This window comes from Neodiprion pinetum, chromosome 1, assembly GCF_021155775.2.
Source record: "Neodiprion pinetum isolate iyNeoPine1 chromosome 1, iyNeoPine1.2, whole genome shotgun sequence".
Classification (NCBI taxonomy): Eukaryota; Metazoa; Arthropoda; class Insecta; order Hymenoptera; family Diprionidae; genus Neodiprion; species Neodiprion pinetum.
The window spans coordinates 629,673-654,518 of record NC_060232.1 but is presented as its reverse complement, the minus strand read 5'-3'; the positions used below and the strand labels follow the sequence as shown (position 1 = coordinate 654,518).

At 46.3% G+C, this 24,846-nt stretch overlaps 1 long non-coding RNA gene across 1 annotated transcript in view; it reads left to right on the top strand.

Annotated features, from left to right (window-relative positions):
• LOC138191023 (uncharacterized) overlaps positions 1–22,255 on the top strand; it is a 55,298-nt gene extending 33,043 nt beyond the window's left edge. Inside the window, exon 4 of the long non-coding RNA XR_011177252.1 lies at positions 21,305–22,255. This is a non-coding gene — a long non-coding RNA (uncharacterized lncRNA). The remainder of the gene's footprint in view (positions 1–21,304) is intronic.
• The last annotated feature ends 2,591 nt before the right edge of the window (positions 22,256–24,846 follow it).

The window sequence follows — 24,846 nt, the reverse complement described above, 5'->3', positions numbered from 1 at the left end:
TCATATTTTTGCCGATAAAATTTCTCAAGAAACTTATCATTCTTCAAGGGACTAGCATCTTAAGTACGAATCTAAGGCGATTAACGTTTTGGAAGTTATCGGGGTCCTGAGGTATGAAAATCTGATGCAGGTAATTAATTCTCTTTACGCATATAATTAGCTGTCGATACATCGAGCGAATATCCATAAAACCTCCATTGAATCTTCGTCAGGATCTAATTAGTCAAAGACGTCCGAGCGACGAGTTACTTTGACTCGTATCAACCAGCGTAGGCTGGCTCTTTACAGAATGACAAGTTCCTTGGAACCGAAATTGTATTAATAAGTTCTTGACTATAAAATACAACAATGACAGTGAGAAGATATTATACCCATACACGTGGTATTCGAGGAATATTATTAAATTCACTGAGCATTGTGAAATACATCGTGAATACATATTGAAGTCTGCAACGAAATCGTAGAAAGTGAGAGAGAAAGAGAGAGAGAAAGTCAAAATACCGAAATACTGACTCGAAGTCAGAGAAATTTCATCAATGGAGCAATTCACTTTAACGAAGATTATACAACGAACAGTCTTTCGACGGGAGATTGACACTCTGCGGAGTAACGCGTCGCGTCGCGGCGTCGGTTAGAAATTGTCAGAAGTCAGGAAGGAGGTCTAGAGGCAGTCACCAGCCGACCGGCAGATTGATGGCAAGCCACGGAAGGGCTCTGCACCCTCGTTCAAATTCGGTAAGTCCCCTTTTCCCGGGGCCCCGCTTCCACCCCAACGCACAACGAGGCCGCATACACACCGGCCGGAAAACAACTTTCGTTTCGGGCGTCATTGACAGAAACTACAGCACTTGGAGCTGGCGGGTTGGATTTAGGCAGGTACGCGACGCACAGCCCATGACATACCGATAATGCGACCCGGGCTTTCAGGGAACCATGGAGCACACGGGCTCTCGGATAATTTCATGGCGTTTAAGCTGCGCCTCTACGGACAATATCTTTCTTCGTAATTAATCGCCAGGCATTACTCGGCCCAGCTGCGCTCGCCGAGGAAGATACTAAAATAGCGATTCGCCAGGCAGGCAGGCAGGCGAGGCGGCTCGCGGTGAAAGGATGCAATTAAGCGTCGATTGGACGAAACGGTAATCGAACCACCCTGACAAGGTATTCCCAGGTCTCGCCTGGAGACGACGAAGCTCCCCGATAAACCCGGCCAATTGGCTCGGGATCGGTGTAACAACAACCCTGCATCGAGACACTCCCCCGGAGCTTTTTCTTCGTCGACGACATCGTCTCAGCTGGCAAAGGGCGATCCTCGACTGCATCCGAAGATTTAGGGTTGTTGTTGTCGCGGTGCTGTTCGGAGCCCTTCTAATCGTGCCTCTCTTCCGATTTCCGTACATGCCGTGACTCCGTCTACTCTGCTACAGACTCCGCCCTCCTTCATCCCCACGCCTCAGACCCGGGCTTACAGCCCTCGGTAGCATATATCAAGATTTCCAGCAACTTTTCTCTGAAACTCTTCCTCCACGGGGGACCATCTCGTAACTAGATTCTCCCTGTAATCATGTTGCGAAAATAAAAGAGGTGCCTTGATTGGTTTCCTCGCGAAGTAGCCCCCAGCCTTCCAGCTCCGGGTCTTCTTCTCCTTCCTCGTGTTCCTCCTCGCCTTCTTCTTCAAGTTATTTTCACCCCGCGATTCCTCGTCAACGCTCGTGGTCAGAGGGAAGATAAGCGCGCTCATCTCTTCTTTCTTTTTCTCCTCCGCGCTCCTCCCATCTACAGGGTGATTCGTTTTAATTGACTCTGAGATTTAGTTCCGAGATAACGTTAACGCTGCAACATTCTTTCGGGAAAGTTGCGGACGGTGGTTCGATAAGAGGGACATTCGGCCGGGCAATATAAGGGATCTTTCATATCTGTTTTCGTTCCCTCCCTTGCACGTCTAGCCATAACTTCGGCGACTAATGAACAGACATTGAGCTTCCGCTTTCCCGTCCGAAGAAAATAACCCACCGACTGATCCACGTATTCTTGGACGACGAAAATAGCTCGCGTCTTTTCACGAGCCGTGTGACTATCATTTAGGCACGTACAGGTAGACCGGATCACCCGAGGCAATTAGACGCATCTCCTTGTGTATATATTATTCCATTACTTCCAGCAGCTCCTTTTGTCCCTCGCGATTCATCTTCCATTTTGACGAACCCCGCGGCTCGTCTGCATACCGGATCCCTGGGGAAACGCGGCACGCCAGCCCGGGTATCTCCGGAGAGTCGGTCTTGAGCGTTGCGACTCGGGACAGGAATTGTTAAATGAAAGTGAAACAATGAAAAGCAAAGCCTCCCTCAAATTACTCGCCCCCCATCGTTTGGCCGGTCTTTGACGCGGAAGAAGAACAAAGGCCTGGTCTCGCACAATCTACGAATCTCTATTGAGTTTGGGGCTGTACAGCCTCCGGGAGCAGGGCGGCTGCAAGGAATAACTTCAATATGACGGTATGAAATGTTGGAAGAATCTGCCGATAAGTTTGGCAGAATTTGCTTTTCTTTTAATTGCCGTTCGGGATGCTGAATTGGAACGACGGTTACTCTGCACCCATGCTTGGGAGTCGCAATGAAATTAGCAAAATGAAAGAGCCGGAAAATTCAAGTAGACAAGATCTCTCCTCTCGTACAAGTCCGTAACACTTTAGCGGTCGTTTGATTTACTTTGTTTTTTTACGTCTCACTGCCGTGGCTCTGTAGGTCCTGTATGAAAAAGAAACGGCTGTAATTAAAAGAAAATTAAAACTGTCCCCAGAGCGCGTTCCACATCGTCGTAAACCGTTAAAGAGTCGTAAAACAAAGTCGAGTTAAGCCCCGATGTTGGAGGTTGGAAGTCGACGGTTCGAGGCTCGTAGTAATAAATCTAGGCACGGAGGCGAGGTGAGCTAATTTTCCGACAGAATTTCATGGAGCAATGCGAGCAAACCGGCCAGCAGGAATGGCCTTATCAAGGCTTCGCGGGAGTGCCGATGCGACGCGACCAAGAAGCGAAAAATAAAGAGTCCGCGACTCTGCTTGACAGGTGAAAACTTCCCCGGATTACTTGCCGGATATCATTCTCCGAAAATACTCCGTCGCCGAAAATCCATTAGCTCTCTTCTCGAGGACGAGGGCGCAAGACAGGTGCGTGGCAGGAGAGGTCGGCTCCCTCGTCGCTGGTTCGCCGCAAACAGAAACTTGGCTGTTGTTCCAGCATCAGAGGGGCTTGTCCATCATTAGCATTGCTTAGACAGGGCTTGGGTGCAGGGTTATACGAAAGCGGGGCACGTGCCTCGTTAGACCGCAGCCGGGAGGTGGCGTATCCTGCCGGCCAAGGATCAAGCCTGCCGTCAGGTAACCTGACAACAACCAATTACCGAGAACTCTTCTATAACGATTCGCACTTTAGGAACGAGCATCGTCACACGAAATCTGCTAAAACCAGATGTCCAGAGCTCGAGCCGAATCAACGTTGTTCAGGGACTCCGGCCGGTCCGAGTCAATTTCGGATATATCGGAAGTTTGGCTCGTTTGTCTGTTTGTTTGCGGTTTGCGCAAACAGAGACGATGATAGAAGTGCAGAGTTGTCCGATGTTGTCTTTGTCAAAAGTTTACAGCGATCCACGGAGTGCAGCGTAAATATTAGGTATACTTGCATGACGGGGGATTCTCGCCCCGATAATCCATGTAATGGAGGAGCGTCGCGTTTGATTGCGTCCTTGATGGAAATTGCTTGTCCCGTAATTAGCCGTGTAAATTGGCCGTCCGCGGCAACGGCATCAGAACCATTGAAATTTGTACAGCCGCAGGAAATTGTACAAATTTAAAGTTGGCGAATGTTTAATTTAGTAAATAAAGCTTAAATGCAAATGTCGTCAGAATGGACGAAGTACTTAACAAGATGGAGCAGGAAGTACGACGAGGCTGGCTGCACGGTTAGATGGCGACGCTGGGGGGCGGGGGGAAGTCGGGAAGGGGTGAGGGGTTGGGGGTTTAAAACGTATACTTGGCTGGAAATACCGCCGCGAGAGTCGAGTGCCGAGGCCTCGCCTTCCTTGAGATAAAACGGAAAGTATTTCGCTTGGAAAATAATTCCAACTTCCGGGTTGCCGCCGCCTTTGTTGTGTCTTCGTCCATATCGCAACCAACCGGCGCTCAACTTTTCCAAGTAAAGAGTAGAGGAAAAAAAAAAAAACGTCATTATTTATCGTTATTTCTTTTCCCTCCTTCCTTTCTTTATTCAACTTTTCTCGCTCGCCATTGCGATAATCCTTTAATATCACGCGTAACGTGGAGGAAAGCTCACCCTCCGCAACTCGGAATACTACAGGAAAATTTCTTAATATGTATTTCGGTCTTCATATATTTCGAAGAGCGGTTCGCCTGAGCTTACTTGCAATTTGTAAGACGGTACCGTTGTCACAATTCACCGAACACATGAGGCGGGGTATGATTAGTAAAGGGTGAAATTTAATGACAACAATAGGCTACGGGAGACGCGGTACTTTGCGCAAGCAATTTAATTGGGACTAAGTTTGTGCTTTAATCAATTCACGAGATTATATAACCGCCACCTTATTCCACCGTTTGCTCTATAGGTATATAAAGCGGGAGGGAGAAACTTTGTCTTACATTTATTCACCCTTCGCGAATCAAAAAGTTTTCCTCAACCAAACCCGTGCAGCCTGCCTCCCTGCCACTCCAGCGTTATCTAATTATACAACCGCGAGATTATTCTCAACGGATTTATCAAGGATTCACGAGGACCTTGAAAATTCAGGTCCAATAAAAAAAACATCATCGAACTCGCGGTTCTCCTACACATTATTATTATCCGTTTCTTATTTCGCAGTGCTTTTTTCCCCCTCCGTTTCCGCCTCGTCTTAACCCGAGTGGACGGTCAGTCGCAGAAGCTGTGTAAGACCTCTTTCGTTCGGCACCCCTTCTATCCGTCCCTCCATCGCGAAGATATTCAAGGCACGCACCCCCGTGTGCAGCCGCGTCGTGACGCCCTCGTGAATCCCGGGTGGACTTTAAAGTGGGCGTATTTGTAGTTGTGACAAAGCATCGGGCGCTCTTAAAATACCGCATTTGCGGTAAATCGCGTGCCCCAGGCATCGGCATCGGCGAGGAGGTAACGGCTTCGAGTCCCCGCGAATGGTTCGCTATATACGTGGCCGACATACAAAACGCGCGATTTCTCCGTCCCGACGCAGGCCTCGCAATTTTTCTGGATCCCGCGGCGTCGAACCGATTTTCGGTTTCAATTCCCACCGCCGTTTCTCGACGTCCTGCATCCTCGCGAGAAATATAAGCGGCCGGAGCATTCCGGGATTAAAAATTTTGAAATTCACCCAGCAGAGCTTGCGGGCCTCGCTCTCTCAGACCTTTGTACCTACACGCGTGATCGAGGCCATACGATTTGCATAAATCACCCCCGGGCGACATTCCCGCCGCTGCTGAACCACTGCCACGTTCCGTGCCGAGCCGCGAAAAGCTCGAGGTGCGACGGCTGCCCGGGTATATCCAGCATTCTTTTATTCGCCGCATATCTCGTCGCAGAAATCCTTGTTCTCCTTTCGTACTTTTGTCCTTTGAAACCTTGAGCCACGGATTGCGGAGGCAGTTTGTAACGAGAGAGAGCGAAACACCATCTTCCGCGTTCGCGATTTGCGGGGGAGAGGGAAAGAATATTTATAATTCGCGACACCGAGCTTTCGGAAATAGTTATCGCGCGGTGTGACTGAATTCTTTCGAAAACGAATCGCTCGAGTCTCGCATTCTATTTCATTCCCATATACCGGATATGGCGCAATTGTAGCGAATTGAAACCAGCTGAATCGATCTGGTCGACTCGAAAGGGACGATACGCGGCTCGCGTCACTCCGTTCTAATTTCCCTAGAAATAGAGCGTCGGGATAATTGACAACGGAGGAAGGTAAATAGCAGAGGAAAGGTGAGACGTGGGTGACAATGCTGTACGGGAAGAATTTTGAAACAATTAAACAATCCGCCCGCACCTGCTGCTCCTTGCCGTTTCGCTTCGAGGGAAACCCGCCCCGAGCTCTAATCCCTCTGCTTCTCCTGTGGCGTGTTTCTTGGGGTTATAATTGAAATTCAGATAATTGCAACTCGCTGCAGGATGCGAATAGCAGGAAACCTTTCCGAAGTTGCCGAGGCGAAGGTGCAACGGTGATTCCTCAATTATCATCTCGGAATTTCTTCTCGGTTGGCTCTCTTTCATTTTAGTTGTACGACTGCGATACTCCGTGGGAAGCCGAAGGAAGAGGGTCCTGCTTTAAGGATATTCATTCGTCCGAGTTCGAGAGGGAAAATATTTCGAAAGGAGAAAGACGGACCGTCGATATTTTCCCCAAAAGTTCGGGCGTCCCTTATTCCCGCTAACCGGTAACGAGCATCAGCTATGTGGGACTTTGCGATACTCGAGACGGACGGAACTGGAGGCGGGTAACGAGCACTCGGAGAATCTCTAACGTGATGCGGAGATGGACGCGGAGCGTCGTTTTTCCCGGCTCGCTGCTGACTGAGATACCGAATGAAAGGGACATTATCGGCTTCTTAATTCGCGCCACTTGCCCCGAGGCTCCGAGTTCGTTGTCTCCCTTCCTTCCCCCCCCCCCCCCCACTTCGTTGTCGGACGACGAACACTCTGAAATTTATGATGTTTCCCATTCGTGACTTGTCAGCGGTCGAGAAGCGCTCGTCTCTGAAAGCACGCGACAGCAGCTCGCAACGGGTAGCCACGACGTTTCGGTTCGTAAAACTCCACCCTTTCCTGCGGAATTGGACCGAATTGAAGAAAAAACGAATCCAAACGCCCAGCTGAAGGAGACGGGACGTTAATTCTCCGGTTATATCGGCGCTGGTGAAACATGATAAAGGGGGAATTTGTTAAAATCAAGCCGCCTCGTATCCGTTTCAGCATTTAACACTGATCTAATATTCATTTCAAGCCCACTTTCGTATAATTCATGATTAGAGGCAAGGGCGAAGCGTTGCGGATGCCATATGGCGCGGCTCGCATCGTAATGCGATTACTCGACCATGAGAGTCGTGTTTGCTTAGGCCTCGCCGCGCCCTGCCGAGTGATACTTTTAATTTTGGCCGTGTCCTGAATATTTCACAAACAAATTAGTTCGAGGATTTGCACGGAGCGACGTTGTTTGCAGGAGCTTCGTGTTTGAGCGATCCTCGCTATCTTTAAGTTCGTCGGTGCCGATCGAATTATAACCAGCTTGCGCCCTCCGAGTTTTGCGAATTAAATCCACGGCGCAATTATTTTCGTATGCCGATCTATGAAATCCTCGTAAAGCGAGCTATGCAGCTTCTGGCTCGATCCCTCCTACGCTTCGTTCTTCTTTATTCAAGTTTTTAACTGACTTCGTTCCAAGTTACTCAGACTTTCCACATTCCGGTATACACAATAACCCCCCCGTCAGATTATTCCCCGTCCCCCGAGTGCGAAACTTTGGTGAAAAATCAAATGAATTTCATATACAAACGACTAAAACTGATTCCGCAGGAACGCTGCGAATAAGTAATCTGTGCATGATTTATGTCTACTTTGGAACTCGCGGCGGCGCGATTTTAACTTCTTAAAATTGATTAAAATCAGTTCAGGGATACGTAAACCTGAAACTTTTCCAGTTGACATAGTCATGCCTCTAACGAAGAGACGGCGAAGAGAGTCGCCTCCTCACGCGACGGTGGAAATTTTCGTATCTTGTTTCTAAACTGCAGTTCGGCGCATTTGGTGCATGTAAAATTTTTAAGTCCACGATCCAGCAGCCCGACTGAAAAGGCAACGGAACTCTGAAACTACCGAGTCGTAATTAATGCTTGGAGTAAAAGCCTGCTGCAATTACAGGGCGGTCTCATTTAATTTCAGACCAAGTTCGGTCTAGCTGAGGGAAATGGGTCATCGTGGTAATACCCATTTGCATACGAATATCCACCCACCCTACGACTGGCATGCTCGCGTTCTTGCCAAATTGGCAAAGGATAGAAAACGGAAAAAAAAAAAAACTGACCCTCTCCATCAATGTGTAAAATGTTTGTTTCTTTCCTCGATCAATTCAAAAGCTGCGTCTCGCAATTGTCATCAACCTGACTGCAAGCTGGTATCTTATACCACCGAAAAGAGAACGACACGCTTCCGACAGTGACACGCGTGAACGGTATACGCAGAACCAATGAAGCAAGGTTCGCGCCGTTCTTTCATACCCTTAATATTCCATCGTGAAGGATTAATGGACCCTCCTTCGGCTGAAAATTGCAATCGAGTATCAAACTCGGTTCTGCAGACTGGAGATTAAAGTGGTTTGTTATTAAGGACTACGCGAGGGAATATCCACCCGCCGAGCGAAGAGGGGAAAGCGAGGGGTGCAGGAAGGGAGATGTTCCTGCGGAATGAGAAGCAATTCCTTACAAGGTGTATTTCCACCTACTTATAATTTTATCGGCCTTTTCTTCAATCCGTCGCTTTATTTCGCTGTGATAAAATCTCGAGCGTAGGGGAGGGTGAGGCTTCATGGGGACATTAATTAAGCTTTGAGCATCAATGAAACACATTATTTTTACAATCTGAGTATCATATTAATTAAATATGTGATCTTTGGCAATCAGTCCTACAATTGGCATTCGCGTTTAAATCAATTTTTATCATAAACATTAAAAACCAGAATACAGGGGCATATGTGTAGGTACACCGTCTTGCCCCGTGAGTGGAGCCTATGGGGGCAAGACGGGTAACGCTAGAGGGGATAGCTAAAATAGATAGATAAAACAAGAAGTATTCAATTTTACTGACGTAGAGACAATTGGCTACAAATGGACGGTATCTCTGTATTTGGTCTACGAATATGGCATGAGGCAAAACGGGGTACCGTTTGTAGCATTGTCCTGCCTCGCCCCATTAGCTAATTGAAAACAAAAACAAAAATTGTCACAGAAACATGAGCGGTAATAGAAAAATCATGCTCTCAACTACCGGTGCACACTAATTCCCGCTGGCGTTAACATCTGTATTCAAATTGTCGCGTTAAAATATTATACGAATGTCACATAAACTGTGTAGAGGAAACATTATAAGAAAAACGACGAATTTTCGGTTTTTTTTTTTTTTTTGCGTAACGGCGAAAGCGCATTCTTCTTCTGTGCGAAGGACGCTAAACGTCGCTTACACCCTTGTGATTGGTGGATTGTCTGACGTGATACGACGTCCGTCCCGTCTTGCCCCGCCCACCCCTTCCCAGCTTGCGAGAGGACAAATTGGACCGTTGCGAGATCACACGACGCGCGAATCTCGCGGGCAAGTTGGAGTGTATTATACCGGATAAATTCGGAACGTTTGCAATGGGTACAAGTGGTCTATCGCATCGCGCGGGTTAGCTTCCCGTTTTTACCACGCCCTCAACGCGGTGGGTTGAAAGGCAGACGGGATGTTTTCTCGGGGCAAAAAGTATCTACACCGACGCCCTGCCGAGTGTTTCGGAAGGATTAGGCCGCTTTAGACGTCGGGGATGAAAAACGAGGCTGGAATATAGTCGCCGATGACGTTATGACGGATTCTTTGCATGCGACTCGAGCCGTCGAGCAGTGAAAAAAACCGCAAGTCCCAACACAGTCCGCGGTGGTGGCAAAACGGGGCAAACATATCGCTCCCGAGTGACTCTGGAATGCCAAAAACGGTTCAATCTTCGTCGTGACTTGGCTATTTCTCTCCTCGGTTTATCCTCTCTGTCTCTTGTCTCTCTCTTGTCTCGCTCCGTCCGACTTTCTCGAGAGGCAAACGCTCGAGCGATCTATCAAATGTATGGGTATAAATAAGCGTAGAGAGAAGAAGAGGAAAAGCGGAGATCGGACAGCAACTTACCAAAATTTGTCCGTACTTCGCATTGCCCCGAGTGCAAATATCCCGATCTGTCGTTTCTCCGAACGTCGCTCAGCTCTGTCGAATTTGCAAGCAGATGCACGCGAGCTGGGTGAGCCGACTTTGCGGCACCGTCGGCTAAGAAAACGACTCGGGCGCACGGAAGGGAGAAACTTGGACGGCGATACAGATCTCGAGGAGCATCAACTGCGCCCGAGTCGTAACGCCGGTCCGTCATTCTCTAAACTCGACAATTTCCATACACCCGGGTCCCACTAGGAGGGCACAGCCAACGGTGCAGGCCAAGATAGCGGGAGCTTTATGGGACCGCAGTGCCGCCGAAGGTGTTTCGCCCGTCGTCTCTCTCGGAACCGACAAACTTATTTTGCATTTCGGGTAGGCGGAGGGAGGGTGGTGGCGGGGCTGATCATCCCTCTGAACTATAATACAGGTGGTGGAGCAGCCGAGCGACCCGGGACTTCCGTTTTGGCGCGAGATAAAGCTAAGAGAAAAACATTCCGCGAGGTACAAGGGGAAGGTGCTCGTTGGCCGTTAGCCAAAAGTTGGAAATAAGTTCTGCCGCTGCCGCGCGCTATTCTTTTGTTTCCCTCGCAGGGGTGGAAAATATCGCTCTCATTCTCTCGGCAAGTCAAGTTTCCTTTCGACGTGGCGAAATCAGGCAACTTCTCCGTGTCCTCCATTGTTTGCGTCGATCCGGCAGCAGCGGTTCGAAGTCCGGGTGTGCCGCTGCATTCGCAGGGCTCGGAAGCGGGAGCGAACCTGAAATCCTCTGCAGGGCTGCGGGAAAGTTTTACCCCGAAGCAAGTCATCGTCCAGGTTCTCATTATCCTATCGGGAGTTGGGGAATTAAGCTCTCGCTGCAACGGACCCCCGAACAATACCTCGGAAATATCCGGGGAGTCCCACATAAATACCACTGTCTGATCTTATATTTCTGCATTCCTTCTCCCGGCGTAACGCGAACCTACGTATATTTACACGTCTATTAGTGATGTAACGAATATTCGCATTCCCAAAAGTCATGCGTACATTTCGCCAATGCGACAGTCACAAATACTTCGTATTTCGCTCATGAAAATTGTGAGAATAATATGAAATAAGCCAAAAAAACATTAGTTCGATAATGAACTTGTATTGTAAAAGTTTGTCTTCACGTTTGAAGCACACTCGAAACCTAAAAGTTAATTTCTTTCTGTTATCAATTTGTCGTTAAATAATGAAACAAGCAATCGGCTCGCCAATTTCCGGAATACGACGTAAACGGTGCTAACGCGCGCGTGCGAATTGCGTGGTACAGGTACCTGTCGGTCAATCAATTGCCAACCCTTAGCCATGGAGAAATGGCACCAATTTCAAAAATGTATATTCGCATTCGCGAATACTTAAAAATTTACATTCGTTACCATAACTAACGTCTACCTACGCGTCTATATACCCTGGAGTCCGGGAGTTTTGTGAACGCGCGCCGTAACGTCTAGGGGGTACCGCGTCTCCTGGCTCGCCTCCACGTCCCCGAAACTCCCCGAGACATAAAAGAGGAACAATGAGAGGCTGTCGAAGTTCACCTCGTCCCCAGAGTCGAGTGTAAGCGGGAGGCATAATATAATCCATCAGACCCGCGTTCCTGCACCCACCTAATACCACCCCTCCGGCTCCTTCTTCGCATATTGGTCATCGATTTCTGGCCGCCAGCTCTTAAGCTCGACCGCAACTCCGCCGAACGGTGGGTCGTTACGAAATCCGCATGTACGGTGCACCTCGTCGATTTGTCCAGCGGCAGACTCGCCGTGCGGATAACCAGAGGAGCTTCTCTGCGTGGGTGCATATCTATACTTACAGGAAAAGTTTGAAAGGGGGTAAAAATACCTTTCTACGCGAAGAGGAAGAGCGCGTATCGGAGAGCGGCACGCCCTTACTCGAAACGAGGCGAAGGAACTAATTGACACTCGTGAGAAGAGACGAGGAGGAACGAGTCCTTTACATCACCGATAAATAATGCATGCGATAAATAAGGCGCGGGAAAACGAAGACGGAAACGCCACCGTGAATAAAACAGGAGCTGCTTCGAGAGCATTTCGCGGTTGGCAGGCGGGCCAGACGCCAACCGTAGAACGCCAGACCGACCAACCGACAAACTACACCCTTCCCGACCACTTCATGGATATTGGAATAAACATCAGAGCAAACAAATGCCGGTTCTGCCGACGATGAGTGCCCCTTGCCCATTTATCCCTGCAGCCATGAATACTGGCCGGAGATATTTTTCATGCTTGAATTCTTCCTTTTGTTTTTTACACGTTTTACCCATCCACATTTGGTTCTTCTCTCCTATTTCGCCCTGCACTAAATTGATACCGACTCGTCAGCAGCGAGTAGCAGGGCGTACACCTCTGCACCTGTAGCTGCACGAAATTGAAGGAGTATCGGAAGCGGATGGCTTCGGTACCGATAACACAACGAATCGAGATCGTTTTCTCGTTATAGTTTATACCGACGATACATAGAATGCCCAAGCAAGATACCCGTTCTATAGACCGTATCATTCTCATTATTAGCACAATAGATTAACGTCTGAATAAGGATCCTGATATTATATATCAGCTATAGAATTGAAACGGATCGCCTGTATTCCCAATTACGAGGTGCTCTATATGGAATTCTACCCGAGAATGTCACGCTAATTTCAAAGTTTCTAGACAGCATAAGGAGTAGGATCTCGATTTCGAGATACGTCGAACGTGACGTGAGGCATCTTCTTTGATATTTTCGCAATCTTCACTGGTATCAGAAAAAGTGAACACTCTTATTCGCGGTGATACAGGCCTTTTCCAACAATCTTATTGTACACTCGCGCGTCACGAGTGTCACTTCATTAAATCGCGATTCGAAAACCACATCCTCGTGCCCCGGGGCTTCGCGTGACTGTCGAAATAACGCTTCGAACCGCCAAGATGTCACGTAAAGCAGATCATCCGTCTGTACCCAATACAACAAGCATCGTACACAGGACGCCATATGTCGTGGTAAACTAATGCGAGATACTGGGAGCGGGAAAATATCTCAAAGCACCAGATTTGTCGAGGTAACCGAGTCGACGTGACTCCAGAGTCCCCCGGGTCCTGGGGGATTTTCAGTCAAAGTGTCGACATCGCTTGATTCGCGGCTTGCAGATGCGGCACGTATTCGAGACGGTGATTCACTTCCAAAGATGGAGTTTTATCTTCGGTTCAAAAAGATGCAAGGAAGGAGTAACGAAGGATGTAGGTATAGGTGCTCTTCGCCGAGCGACTGCGTCGAAAAGACCTGAATCGTACGTCGAAGGGCCGAACTCACCGAACTCGCCGAAGTTTACAACGTGAAAAAACCCTGCTTGGCGTTGGAATGGGTACACGCGATTATATTAGCAGTGCGTGAAATCGTGTAACGCGATTTGTACGGCTGAAAGCGTCCGGACCAACGCTTCCGGACACCCAGGGGCGCTCTTGAATACGAGTAGACGCGGATGGACCAGATTTAGTCGAGCCAGACTCGCGAGCTTAACGAGTCCGGACCCGACCCGGCTTTGTCAGAGGCTACAGCCGACGATTTTCCCGCCCCTCGACGTCCCTTCACGTTTTCGATGCCTTTCGTCCGGCACCAAAATCCGAATCTACCCCGCCAAGATATTGCTCGAGTGTCCGTCAAAGCGAATGCGTCTCAACTTTGGACCAGTCAAAATTGTAAATTGCTAAAGGCACGGTTTGCGCATTTTTTTACGGTACAGACCAACGTCTGCATGTCGGAGTAAACCACGTGCTGCACATTGTTGCGACGAATTTTATCGTAAAACACGCAACAGTACCAAATGAAAGTGAAACTCGCGGAGCATTGAAAACAATATCGTCGGTTGGACGTCGACAAAGAGCGAAGCCTGGAGAAGTCGGGCAAACGAAATGCCTAACTCGAGTGGAATTTCAATAGGTGGCAAGTTAATTCGCGGGCGCGAGGGCCACCCTTACATCTGCTTAATTAGGTTGGCTTGGGGGCGGCTACCTCGTCATGGTGTTTCCCGAACGGGATAGGAATTGCGGCTTTCGCTGGCACGGACGTATTATCTACGATATGTTGTGGTTGTTTCAATTTGGCCGAAAGCCCGTAGCCCGACCCAAAGCCACCGGAGCCCCGCTATTCTGGCGATTAATTGCTTTGGAAGCTTTTCAAAATCCGCTAAATTTGTATATGGTCGGGCATTTCGGTGGGCAACCGATCCTTCCGTCCTTCAGGCCTCAACTTCAACCGGCTAAATTATTTCTATTCATCATTCTCAAGCACAGAGCGTCGCGATCTGTGGAAAAGAATTACGATTCTCTTTCATTTCCAGGACTTGACTCGAGTTCCAATAACTCAATTACCCCAAGTACGTCTTGCCTTTGACGCTAGACGAGCGGCTCTGGAAGCTCGCGCGCTTATTGGCCGACGAGAAGCTTTCTGCAACACTTTTCGCACTCCAGACAGCTAATTCCAAGACTCGTTGTGTAAAATTTGTCACTGCCAGTTGCAGTCCGCAGCTGGTACCCTGTCGTTAATTGTAAGCTGCACACGAGGCAATAAAATACCTCAAGATTCGAGCTTTTTCCCTCTCGCCTCTCTCTTTTCTTCGGTATTTCCTTAGCCGCAATTCAATTTGCGAAACAATCGCGACCTAGGTGTCTTATTCCTGCTCTCCGGCAATTGTCGACTATCAAAGACCGCACCACAGGGCGACTTCCCCATTAATCTATCACCATTTGCTTCCATAAACGGCTAAAGGCTTCCGCCACGATCTCCAAGTTGAAAAATGCATCGCAGATGCGTCTCGGTCTCGTCACAACTCTAGACGCATAAATTAAGAAGTACACCAAAGTATAGGTATATGAGACAAGGAATCGTCGGACTTCACCGATATGGTCTCGCTGCAGTTTCATCCCTCATCCCCGCAGACTTCCCAACATTCATCAGACACGAGCCTACGTACACAAAGCTAACCCGGCGTGATCGCATCCCGATGAACTCGGCTCGCCTCTATTTACGAGCCGGATGTCCAACGGGGATGATGCTCGTGGTTTTTGGCCTGGTATAAGTTGGTGAAAGAGGAAATTTGTATAGCTGTATTAATGAGCTTTTTGCCTCGAGGGTAGCACGAAGTCGCGGCTCATTCATCACGGATTCTCACAGCACGGTGCAGGTTTCGCATCATCTATCAGTTTTCGCAGCCGGATCCCACAGCCCAATTAGGTCTTCCTTAGTACACGGTGGAAAGTCCTGCGGCATTGACATTTTAACTAGCTGGTTGATTCCGCGTCGAAACATCCGCTGATTAAAGGGAAACACCACCGTCGCGATACACCTTCGGCGTTCCTATTAACCTGACAATATTCGCTCCCAGCAGAGCTTCCAACTTATCGGATGAATATTCCTTTAAATGGCCTGAAAACAGTTTTTTGGATTTCTTATTTAGATGGCACCGAAACAATACTTCCGAATTCGTTTTTCCTATTGGCGCTGCAATAATTCTTCATATTTCTCATTTTCAAGAATGATGTTTGACGGTATTGAAACTCGATAAACACTGGACAATTTTTCTAGAAATATACAATAATAATTACCGAACGAGGTAACACAGAATTATATCCTACTATATGAATTATAAGCATAAAGATGTTCGTAACTTCTATTTATACAGTATGTTTTTATTTTTAATATGTAGGACCACCAGTTGTCAAGTAAGGGCGTTTGATAGTTGCAGAGGCTATCTAATTCGTGCATATTTTCTCAGGAACCTCACCATTGGTTGATTTCACCGAATATTTTTAGAGATTTCACTATCAGTCTTGAGATTTCGTCACGAGATCTTCAGATTTTCTCCAGTTTCCGGCCTAAGGAAAAATGTTTCTTAATAAGAAAACAAGTTTCTTTTTTCTCTGAATGGACTCTAATGTCTTTAGATCTGAAGGAATTTCAGCCAACGATAAGATCCTGCAGGTTTACGCAAATTTTATCGGACGCGTGATCAGCGGCAGGCAGGTCAGGTCACAACGTACATCTAGCAGAGGCTCGATTACTGAATTATGCGACGCGGAGCGTGATCAGGGCTGGCAGATATTAGTCTGGAACGTAACCAATATTTAACGGCGATTAGTGTCAAATTCTATTCATCCGATGCTGCCTTTCGCGAAGGCGAAACCCATCCATCCTGGCGTGTGTAGGTATACGTGCATGGTGTATTATCGATTGTCTCCTCCCACGTGCCCGTGCCATGCTCTGATATACTTGCCAACCGCGCATGGCTAATTAATCGTCGTCTGGAAAATCTATACGACAATCCGTCTCCTTCGTGCTTTGCGACATATAAATAACGATCAGGTCTCAGCCACGCCTCAACGAAGCAGCTTCCGGGCCGTCGGTTCACGTTCCACGATCTCCGATCTACGCGGTGTAAAAAGTACCAATTCATTGCTTCCGGGGGTGGTTAACTATTTGTAAAATTAGCCGTGACTGCATACCGCCGTCTTGATTTACGTAGCGCATGAGGGAATTTGGCCCGCCCTAATCAAGTCTGAATTTCGAACTCAGCGCCTTACAGCTCGCCGCGAACGAGATTATCCGAGTTAACAAGGAAACTTGCAGCCACGGGTTTCACCTCGACAATCCCCCCCCACACCCTGCGATACTTGCAAGGGAAAAATCTCCCGTTTTCCTGGACCTCTCCGGTCCCTCGTTCAAGCGATAAGATTTATCGCGGCATTTACGCGGGTAGTAAAAGGGTGCATAAGAATGTCGAACTCGTTAATTGCACGTAATGTAATCAATTCCAAATTCGATTCTTGTTCTCATTCTGCAGAACTCGTGAAATCAGATCCTGTCGAAGGTATCCAGCTAGCTCGAAAGTCCAACGACGATTTTTAATTTCTCCATTATACCGCAGCCTGCCGCTTGCCGATCGGATTAGAAGAACTTTGACTTCTTTCCGGTCGCAGCTTATCGTCAATTGATGTCCCACTCGTAAGACTCACCTACGGTTACAGGAGGAGAAGAATCTGCGAGTTTTCTCCCACGTTGCATAACCAGACGAGACAAAAGACTGAGTTCGCCTGCGAGAAATTGTCGTCGTCTAAAGGTGAGCTGGTTTCTTCACGGTCTGTATCTGAGTTCACGGTGTAGGGATCTCCAAATCTCCTCGTTCCTTCTGGATACGCAGGACCGAGCACCGAGACTGCGAAAGATAGCAAACGCGCGTAGGAGCCGCGGAAGGGCTCCTAATCAAGAGAAACGATGCTTGATTACTAAATGGACGGTGGGCTAATTTCGCGGCCCAGGGTAGAAACTGGGCGACTCGGTGCTGTCTAAGGGACGCGGAAAAAGGCCGCGAGGACTGAGAGGGTGGGCCCTACGGACAGGATTTACTTCAAAGCGAAACGAGATACCTGATAACAAGAATGATTATCAGGAAAATTCCCTCCAGCGATCCACCACTTTTTACGTCGTTAACTGGAACCCCTAATTCTAGTAAGTACCCACGCTTCGAGTCTCACCACACCGCCGGCATACGCAGGAGAAGCTTGAATCTTCAAGTGAACTTCGGTCTCATCCAAGGTTCAGCTTAATTAGCGAGATAAACGCAGATTCAGACCTACAGCGATTATTTTTCGTCGGTGAGTAAGTAATTATTTACAGCGCCGGGACGAAGAAAATTAGTTTTTAACCTTTTTGTCGAACTTCTTTCCAGATCAAACAGTTGAAAGGCAGTTATGATTTTTCAAAACTCGTTTTTGTTTAATTTCATTTTAATAATGAACATATATTCAAGTATATAAACAGAAAATTTCATGTCGATTCGACAAATATTCTCGATGTTACGCGCCCATTCGCAAAGGCACCCCGGAGCGTTTGAACGTGCTTCTGAAACTTTGAACGCGTTTTTCCGAAAATAATGTTTTCAAAGTCGGTGACAAGATTTATCGAAAACGGTTGAACCGATCAGTATTAAATTTTTACACAAGCTTTATGAATACATTTTTCAATCTTTGATCGAAGGTTTTTTCTCACCGACAAATATTTTCCATTTTATAAGCAAGTTAAGGCGAAAATTATCAGGGGAAATTGAATTTTTTGGGGGGGGGGGGGGGGGGGGGGGGGGAGGCCGTTTTGTTAGAAATTAATATTTTGCCTGTAGCTTCGATCAAAAATCAGATGATACTTTACATTAACTATATCTTTTTTTTCTTTTTCATTTCGGGTGATCCAGTCCAGAGACACCCTGGTCACCGCAAGTCACCTTTTTTTTAGAGGTGCTTCCGTAGATCGGGTATAGCAGCTTTAAAAATCATTATTTTTACAGATAAAAAATATCATAATGAGGTTGAAGGTTACCCGAATATGTATATAAATTTTTGTATTATTAAATTGAAACGTCTCTCCACGAAAATCCCTTGAAAAATCGCTTTTTATCGGTCTCGTAACTGTGTATAACCCCTTAAGTCGAGAAATGCACCGTGAAGAAGAACGAAGTATAAAAATATGACGTAAGTTTTAAGGCAGAGGTGCAGAAGTTCGAGGGTGGCGAAGATCGAACGGATAATTCAAGGGAAATTGCTATCGGGCAATAGCTCGACGCGTAAGTTCGAAATTTAAACGGAGTTTTCGGAGGTGGGGGCTTTAAAGCGGCAGGATCGAGGGTTGAGGGTTACGCGGTGCGAGCGAGCGACGAACGTGGGGAGGTAAAGTTTCACCACTTTGCGTCTAACTAGTTGGGACAACTGACGCGGACGGGGAGGACCGACGGACGGACGTGAAACGGTCACCGCAATGTCACGCACCGGAACTCAGGATCGATGGTTCCACCGCGTCACCAACCAGCCACCGAGCCACCGAGGCAGGCGAGCGGCGAACCAGGCGGCATCCCTTGCGACGTGACTTGAATTAACGATCACAATTAACATTGCGTTCGTTCGTTCGTTCGTTCGTTCGTTACCCTAGGACAACCTACGGTTTTCCTCCCCCTGGACCCAAAATCCTAGGGCGCAGTCCCCGCCTCAGCCCCACACCCCTTACTCCCTCGCCCTCCGGAGCCCACGATCCAAAAGCTTCCAGATGTTACGCAATGTTACAAATTTTAACACCGTTAAATATGGAACTCACGCCCAGTAGGTACGCGCAGTTGAAATCCCCTCGACAAATTCACCTCACACTCCCCCCATAAATCAACACAGTGGAAGAGAGCCGACGATGTCGCCGAGAATACGATCCATCCAATTCCTTTAAACAATTATCTCTCCTCGTCACCGCCGTGAAGAGCTCATCTCTCTTGCAATATACATATTTTTGCAATTACTCGATTAACGGGAACGTAATTATTTCAAATCTATTTTGCACACGGTGAAAAAATTTACACGAGTGCGCGAGTGAGCGAAATTGGAACACGAAGAACAGAGGTGCGTTTTCTTTCGAAAAAAAGTACTCTTGATATTCGGGATTTCCGTTTGCCTCGCAACAAACGAAACGAACCAATTGTGAGACATAAAAATCATTTAACTGGGTATATCGCGAGAGTGTTTTGACGCGACAGGAGCTTCAGGACGGCCTGTATGGAACTCTGATTGGAACAATGATTAACAAAACTGTCTCAGCTGTAAACTGAGCCCTGTCATTTAGCAGTTTGATTATGAAGAGGACTGATAACTATTAATAGCCAAGGTGGGGTGCGGGGTAGGTGTTCGTTCGGAGGACGGGTAGGTACGTAACGGCGTTCGATACTAATCAGTAGATAATTTCTCGAGTAATTCTTCGGCGAAGTTCTATTCGACAGCGACCGCAAACTCTGGAACAAAGGTAACTGCGTACTGATAACGAGAAGTTGCAACAGATGTTAAGTACACATATGTCGGTACTTTTGTTTTTTCGAACCGAGTAATAAAGAACCACTCGTCCTACTTTGTCACTGACGGCTTTTTAGCGCTCTTCCACTTTCTCGTTTTAATTGGAAATCCAACCAGAAGAACACCAGCGCACTCTCTATACATTCAATCTCCGTACATAGATTTGGTATATCAATAACCGATATTTGTGTTCGAAATATATAGGTAGCTACATGTACCCCGATATCAGAGTTTCAAAGCGAAAGGTTCAATAGAGAAGTAATACAAGCATTATTAGACATTCATTTTGAAGCAGCGCACGAGCATTTTCTGTACCTAATGCTGGACACATAAACCAGCACACAATCCAGTTATTCTTACTCTTATTTTCATCATATCATTATTAAGTATTACGTGTATCGCGGCGCAAACGTGTGCAGGTACTATTTCCAGTGGAATAGGTACTCTCTGATCGATCCATGGCTCGAAACTGCGTCCTGCGAAAATAAGTAAAACACAATGAGCTGAGATGTGTGGTAAGGTGTGTCTTTGGGCGTAATTTACGGTGGCGCTGGGCTAGGAATACGATTAATAGGTGCTCCCATTCATTGCATTGAATGCAGGCTCCTACACGAGGACGCTTATTGATGCAGGTACCGCGAGTATCCTCCGAGTGGGCCATGCTCCAATATACATACCCGCAGAATAGATGCAAATCGCGGACCTAGATCTTGCTTGCATAGGACGTCGCCAACGGTGTTGCCCACGGTGAGCCAGGTGAGCTGTGGTCGTGGTAACTATCGCCGTTGCACGCCAGGAAGTCACTTAGTATGCTAATTTCATAATTTGTACTCCATTGCGCTCGTATGACATCCCACCGTTGATCAATATCTGCCCGATAACACGCCTGATATTGTCAATCGGGTTTCACCTACGCGGATCTGATCAGGGTGCCGGCTATTTCGACACACCGCATTGCTATGCTGATCCTCGAGCAACGAAACTCGAAATTTGACCATGAAGAATTACTGAAATCGATCCCACATTGTCTAGCGACGATGATTCAGTCGAAATTGTCTTTTGACGTGTAACTACGACAATTCATATGATGACCACAGAGTTAGTACATCTGTTCAGCAATCAGTATTCGCACCACTGCGAAATTAAATTAACATAATACCAGGTGCGCTGCGATGGCAGGAGTTTTCGAGAGGGGCAAATATTGGAATCCAAATACGTGGGCTGAAATTGTAAACGGTGAGACGTGTGTCGTTGATAATAACAATGTAGAAAGGGAAATGTGGGGCATACGAAAGCTTGCTGTAATTTTTTGATACACTCGCAAACTGACTGTAGCCATCATACCTGAGTTACTGATTTCTTCGCAATATTACGTCAAAGACAGAAAGCACAGAGTGGCGTCACGTAAATTTTTGCAAATTTTTTTATACGCCTATCGGAGACTAACAAATGTAAACCACGATCTTTTATTACAGGTATTCGAAGAATGTACAGCTTCGAAATCCAGAAGCTCCAGCAGCGGGTTATCATAGTCACCATGGAGTTCATCGTAGAGCTGACGTGTGCGATAACCTATCTTACGGACGAATTTCGAGGATGCAGATGGCATAGTGGATGAAGTGTGCGAGATCATAAGGAATCGCATCCGAACATTCGATTCATCATATTGAAGACGTGCGGATAGCGATGGGGTCTGGGACTGCTAGTACGAACGTAGAAAAAACGCGTTACAATCGTAGTGGTGGGAATGATTGGAGTGAGCAGTTATGATCACGGAAAAAAAGGAAGACCATAATAGATTCGGACAAATACGTGACGGATGGTGTGGTGACGTTACTGCAGGTCGGGTAGTTGAAGACTGATAATTAAAAAAGTGAAACAGAAATGAAGACGAAAACTCACACTTGCAGAAGAAAAACTTGTGGATATAGCTGAAATAAAGGGCATAGATTTTTGACGATTTTATGTATACGTTGACTGGGATGAAAGCATGCATTGGTTATAAAGATTTGAAAATACGCCAAGTATTTCCAATTACGAAAATGTGGGGAAGAAGAATCACAAATTCATAGCTAACTAATTTCAGCTATTTATTCAATATGCCTTAATTCTAGTACAAGTTCTTGAGTGTCAGTGAATAGTGAATTATTCAGTTGAATGATAGAATTGGAGTAAAAGACAAACAGAAATACACGTATATGATTTTGAATTATATGAGAATTCTAGGTTACGTATGAGAGAACAGTAGAGCAGTATACATTGTCTTAAACAGAAAATTGAACGTACTATACAACATGTTTATTATCATAGTTGAAACATATGACTTACGTTCGGCCTGTGTTGTGGTGCAACGCACCTCTGCAGGATGAAATATTTCTTGTATGACAATGTATTGTCTCTATTTCACGTGACCTATGTTATTATGAATAAAAGATCTAGTTTCACCATATCCCCATGTGTTTCCTCGACGATTGGTCGTTTGCTGATCTGAATCTCGTTGGCTGCGATTACAGGGGTTCAATCGTTCTTGCTGAGATAATATGAATGTATTCTAAGATGATAGATTTTTTGATGAAAAAAAAGTAAAGTCATCCCATTTACATTTTTGATGAAAATTCGACGATTTTGAATGACGCTGAAATGAACTCTCTAATGCACGGTATTGGCGGATTTTGCACTGAAATTCGATGAGGCGGAGTAGAAAACGATGCGACCAGCACAACAAATGTGACAGCTGAGATACGAGAATCTTCCTTTCCTCTATTTCGGGGGCGGGGCTTTCGTTCGTAACTTTTCAGCTAATGGTCCTGCGCTAGTTTTGTTGCGTTTTCTACAATTCTGGGTCTCCAATTTATCGGTAAAGGTCACACAAATGGATTCTGGATCGCAAGATATTTTGCTCAAAACTGAGTAAGACTAACCCATTTGCATTTTTGGCGAAAATTTTCGCGATTTTGTAAAGTGCTGGGATCAATTCTTTCGGGTACTATTCCGACATAATTTCGCGAGAGAAATCGATTGGGCGCAGACCCAATACGCTGCGATCAAGGCATCGGAAGTGACAGCCAAGAAACGAAATCCTGAATTTTCGACATTTTTCAACAGGTGCTTTTTCCTTCGTAACTTCTCTCCTGTTGATCCCACGCTCTTTTCGCTGCGTTTTCTGAGTTCCTGGGGGTCCGTATAGTCAGGTAAGTATCATTCAAATAGAATCAAGGACCAGAAATTTTCGGCTCCGGAAATGAAGAAAAAGTAAGGCTTTGCATTTTTTGCGAAAATTTTCGCGATTTTGGAAAGTGCGGGAATAAATTCATTGATGCACTATTCCGACGTAATTTAGCGAGAGAAATCGATTGGGTGCTGTCCCAATACGCTGCGATAAACGCATCAAAAGTTACAGCCAAAAAACGAGTACCTGTGTTTTCGACATTTTTCAGGAGGTGTAGTATTTTCCTTCTCAATTTCCCTCTTGTTGATCCCACTTTTTTTTCGCGGCGTTTTCTGAGTTCCTTGGGGTCCAATTGGTCGGGAAAGAGTCATACGAATCAATTCTGAGACGAAAAATTTTTTGATCAAAAAAAAAGGAAGGTTAACCCCTTTGTATTTTTGGCGAAAATTTTCGCGATTTTGTAAAGTGCTGGAATCAATTCTTTCGGGTACTATTCCGACATAATTTCGCGAGAGAAATCGATTGGGCGCAGACCCAATACGCTGCGATCAAGGCATCGGAAGTGACAGCCAAAAAACGAAATCCTGAATTTTCGACATTTTTCAGCAGGTGCTTTTTTCCTTGTGTCTTCCCTCCCGTTGATCCCACGCTCCTTTTGCTGCGTTATCTGAGTTCCTTGGGGTCCAATTGGTCGGGAGAGAGTCATACGAATCAATTCTGAGACGAAAAATTTTTTGGTCAAAAAAAATGGAAGGTTAACCCCTTTGTATTTTTGACGAAAATTTTCGCGATTTTGAGAAGTGCTGGAATAAATTAATTGTGGCACTATTCCGACGTAATTTTGCGAGAGAAATCGATTGGGCGCAGTCCCAATACGCTGCGATCAACGCATCAAAAGTTACAGCCAAAAAACGAAAACCAGAATTTTCGACATTTTTCAGCAGGAGTATTTTCCTTCTCAGTTTCCCTCCCGTTGATCCCACGCTTTTTTCGCTGCGTTTTCTGAGTTCCTTGGGGTCCAATTGATCGGGAAAGAGTCATACGAATCAATTCAGAGTCGAAAAATTTTTTGGTCAAAAAAAAAGGAAGGTTAACCCCTTTGTATTTTTGGCGAAAATTTTCGCGATTTTGAGAAGTGCTGAAATAAATTAATTGTGGCACTATTCCAAAGTAATTTTGCGAGAGAAATCGATTGGGCGCAGTCCCAATACGCTGCGATCAACGCATTGAAAGTTACAGCCAAAAAACGAAAACCAGAATTTTCGACATTTTTCAGCAGGAGTATTTTCCTTCTCAGTTTCCCTCCCGTTGATCCCACGCTTTTTTCGCTGCGTTTTCTGGGTTCCTTGGGGTCCAATTGATCATGAAAGAGTCATACGAATCTATTCAGAGTCGAAAAATTTTTTGGTCAAAAAAAAAGGAAGGTTAACCCCTTTGTATTTTTGGCGAAAATTTTCGCGATTTTGAAAAGTGCTGAAATCGATTCTTTCAGGCACTAGTCCGACGTAATTTTGCGAGAGAAATCGATTGGGCGCAGTCCCAATACGCTGCCACCAACGCATCGAAAGTTACAGCCAAAAAACGAAAACCAGAATTTTCGACGCTTTTCAGCAGGTGCTTTTTTCCTTGTATTTTCTCTCCCGTTGATCTCACGCTCCTCTTGCTGCGTTATCTGAGTTCGTTGGGGTCCAATTGGTCGGGAAAGAGTCATACGAATCAATTCTGAGACCAAAAATTTTTTGGTCAAAAAAAAAGGAAGGTTAACCCCTTTGTATTTTTGGCGAAATTTCCGCGATTTTGAAAAGTGCTGAAATCAATTCTTTCAGAAACTATTCCGACGCAATTTTG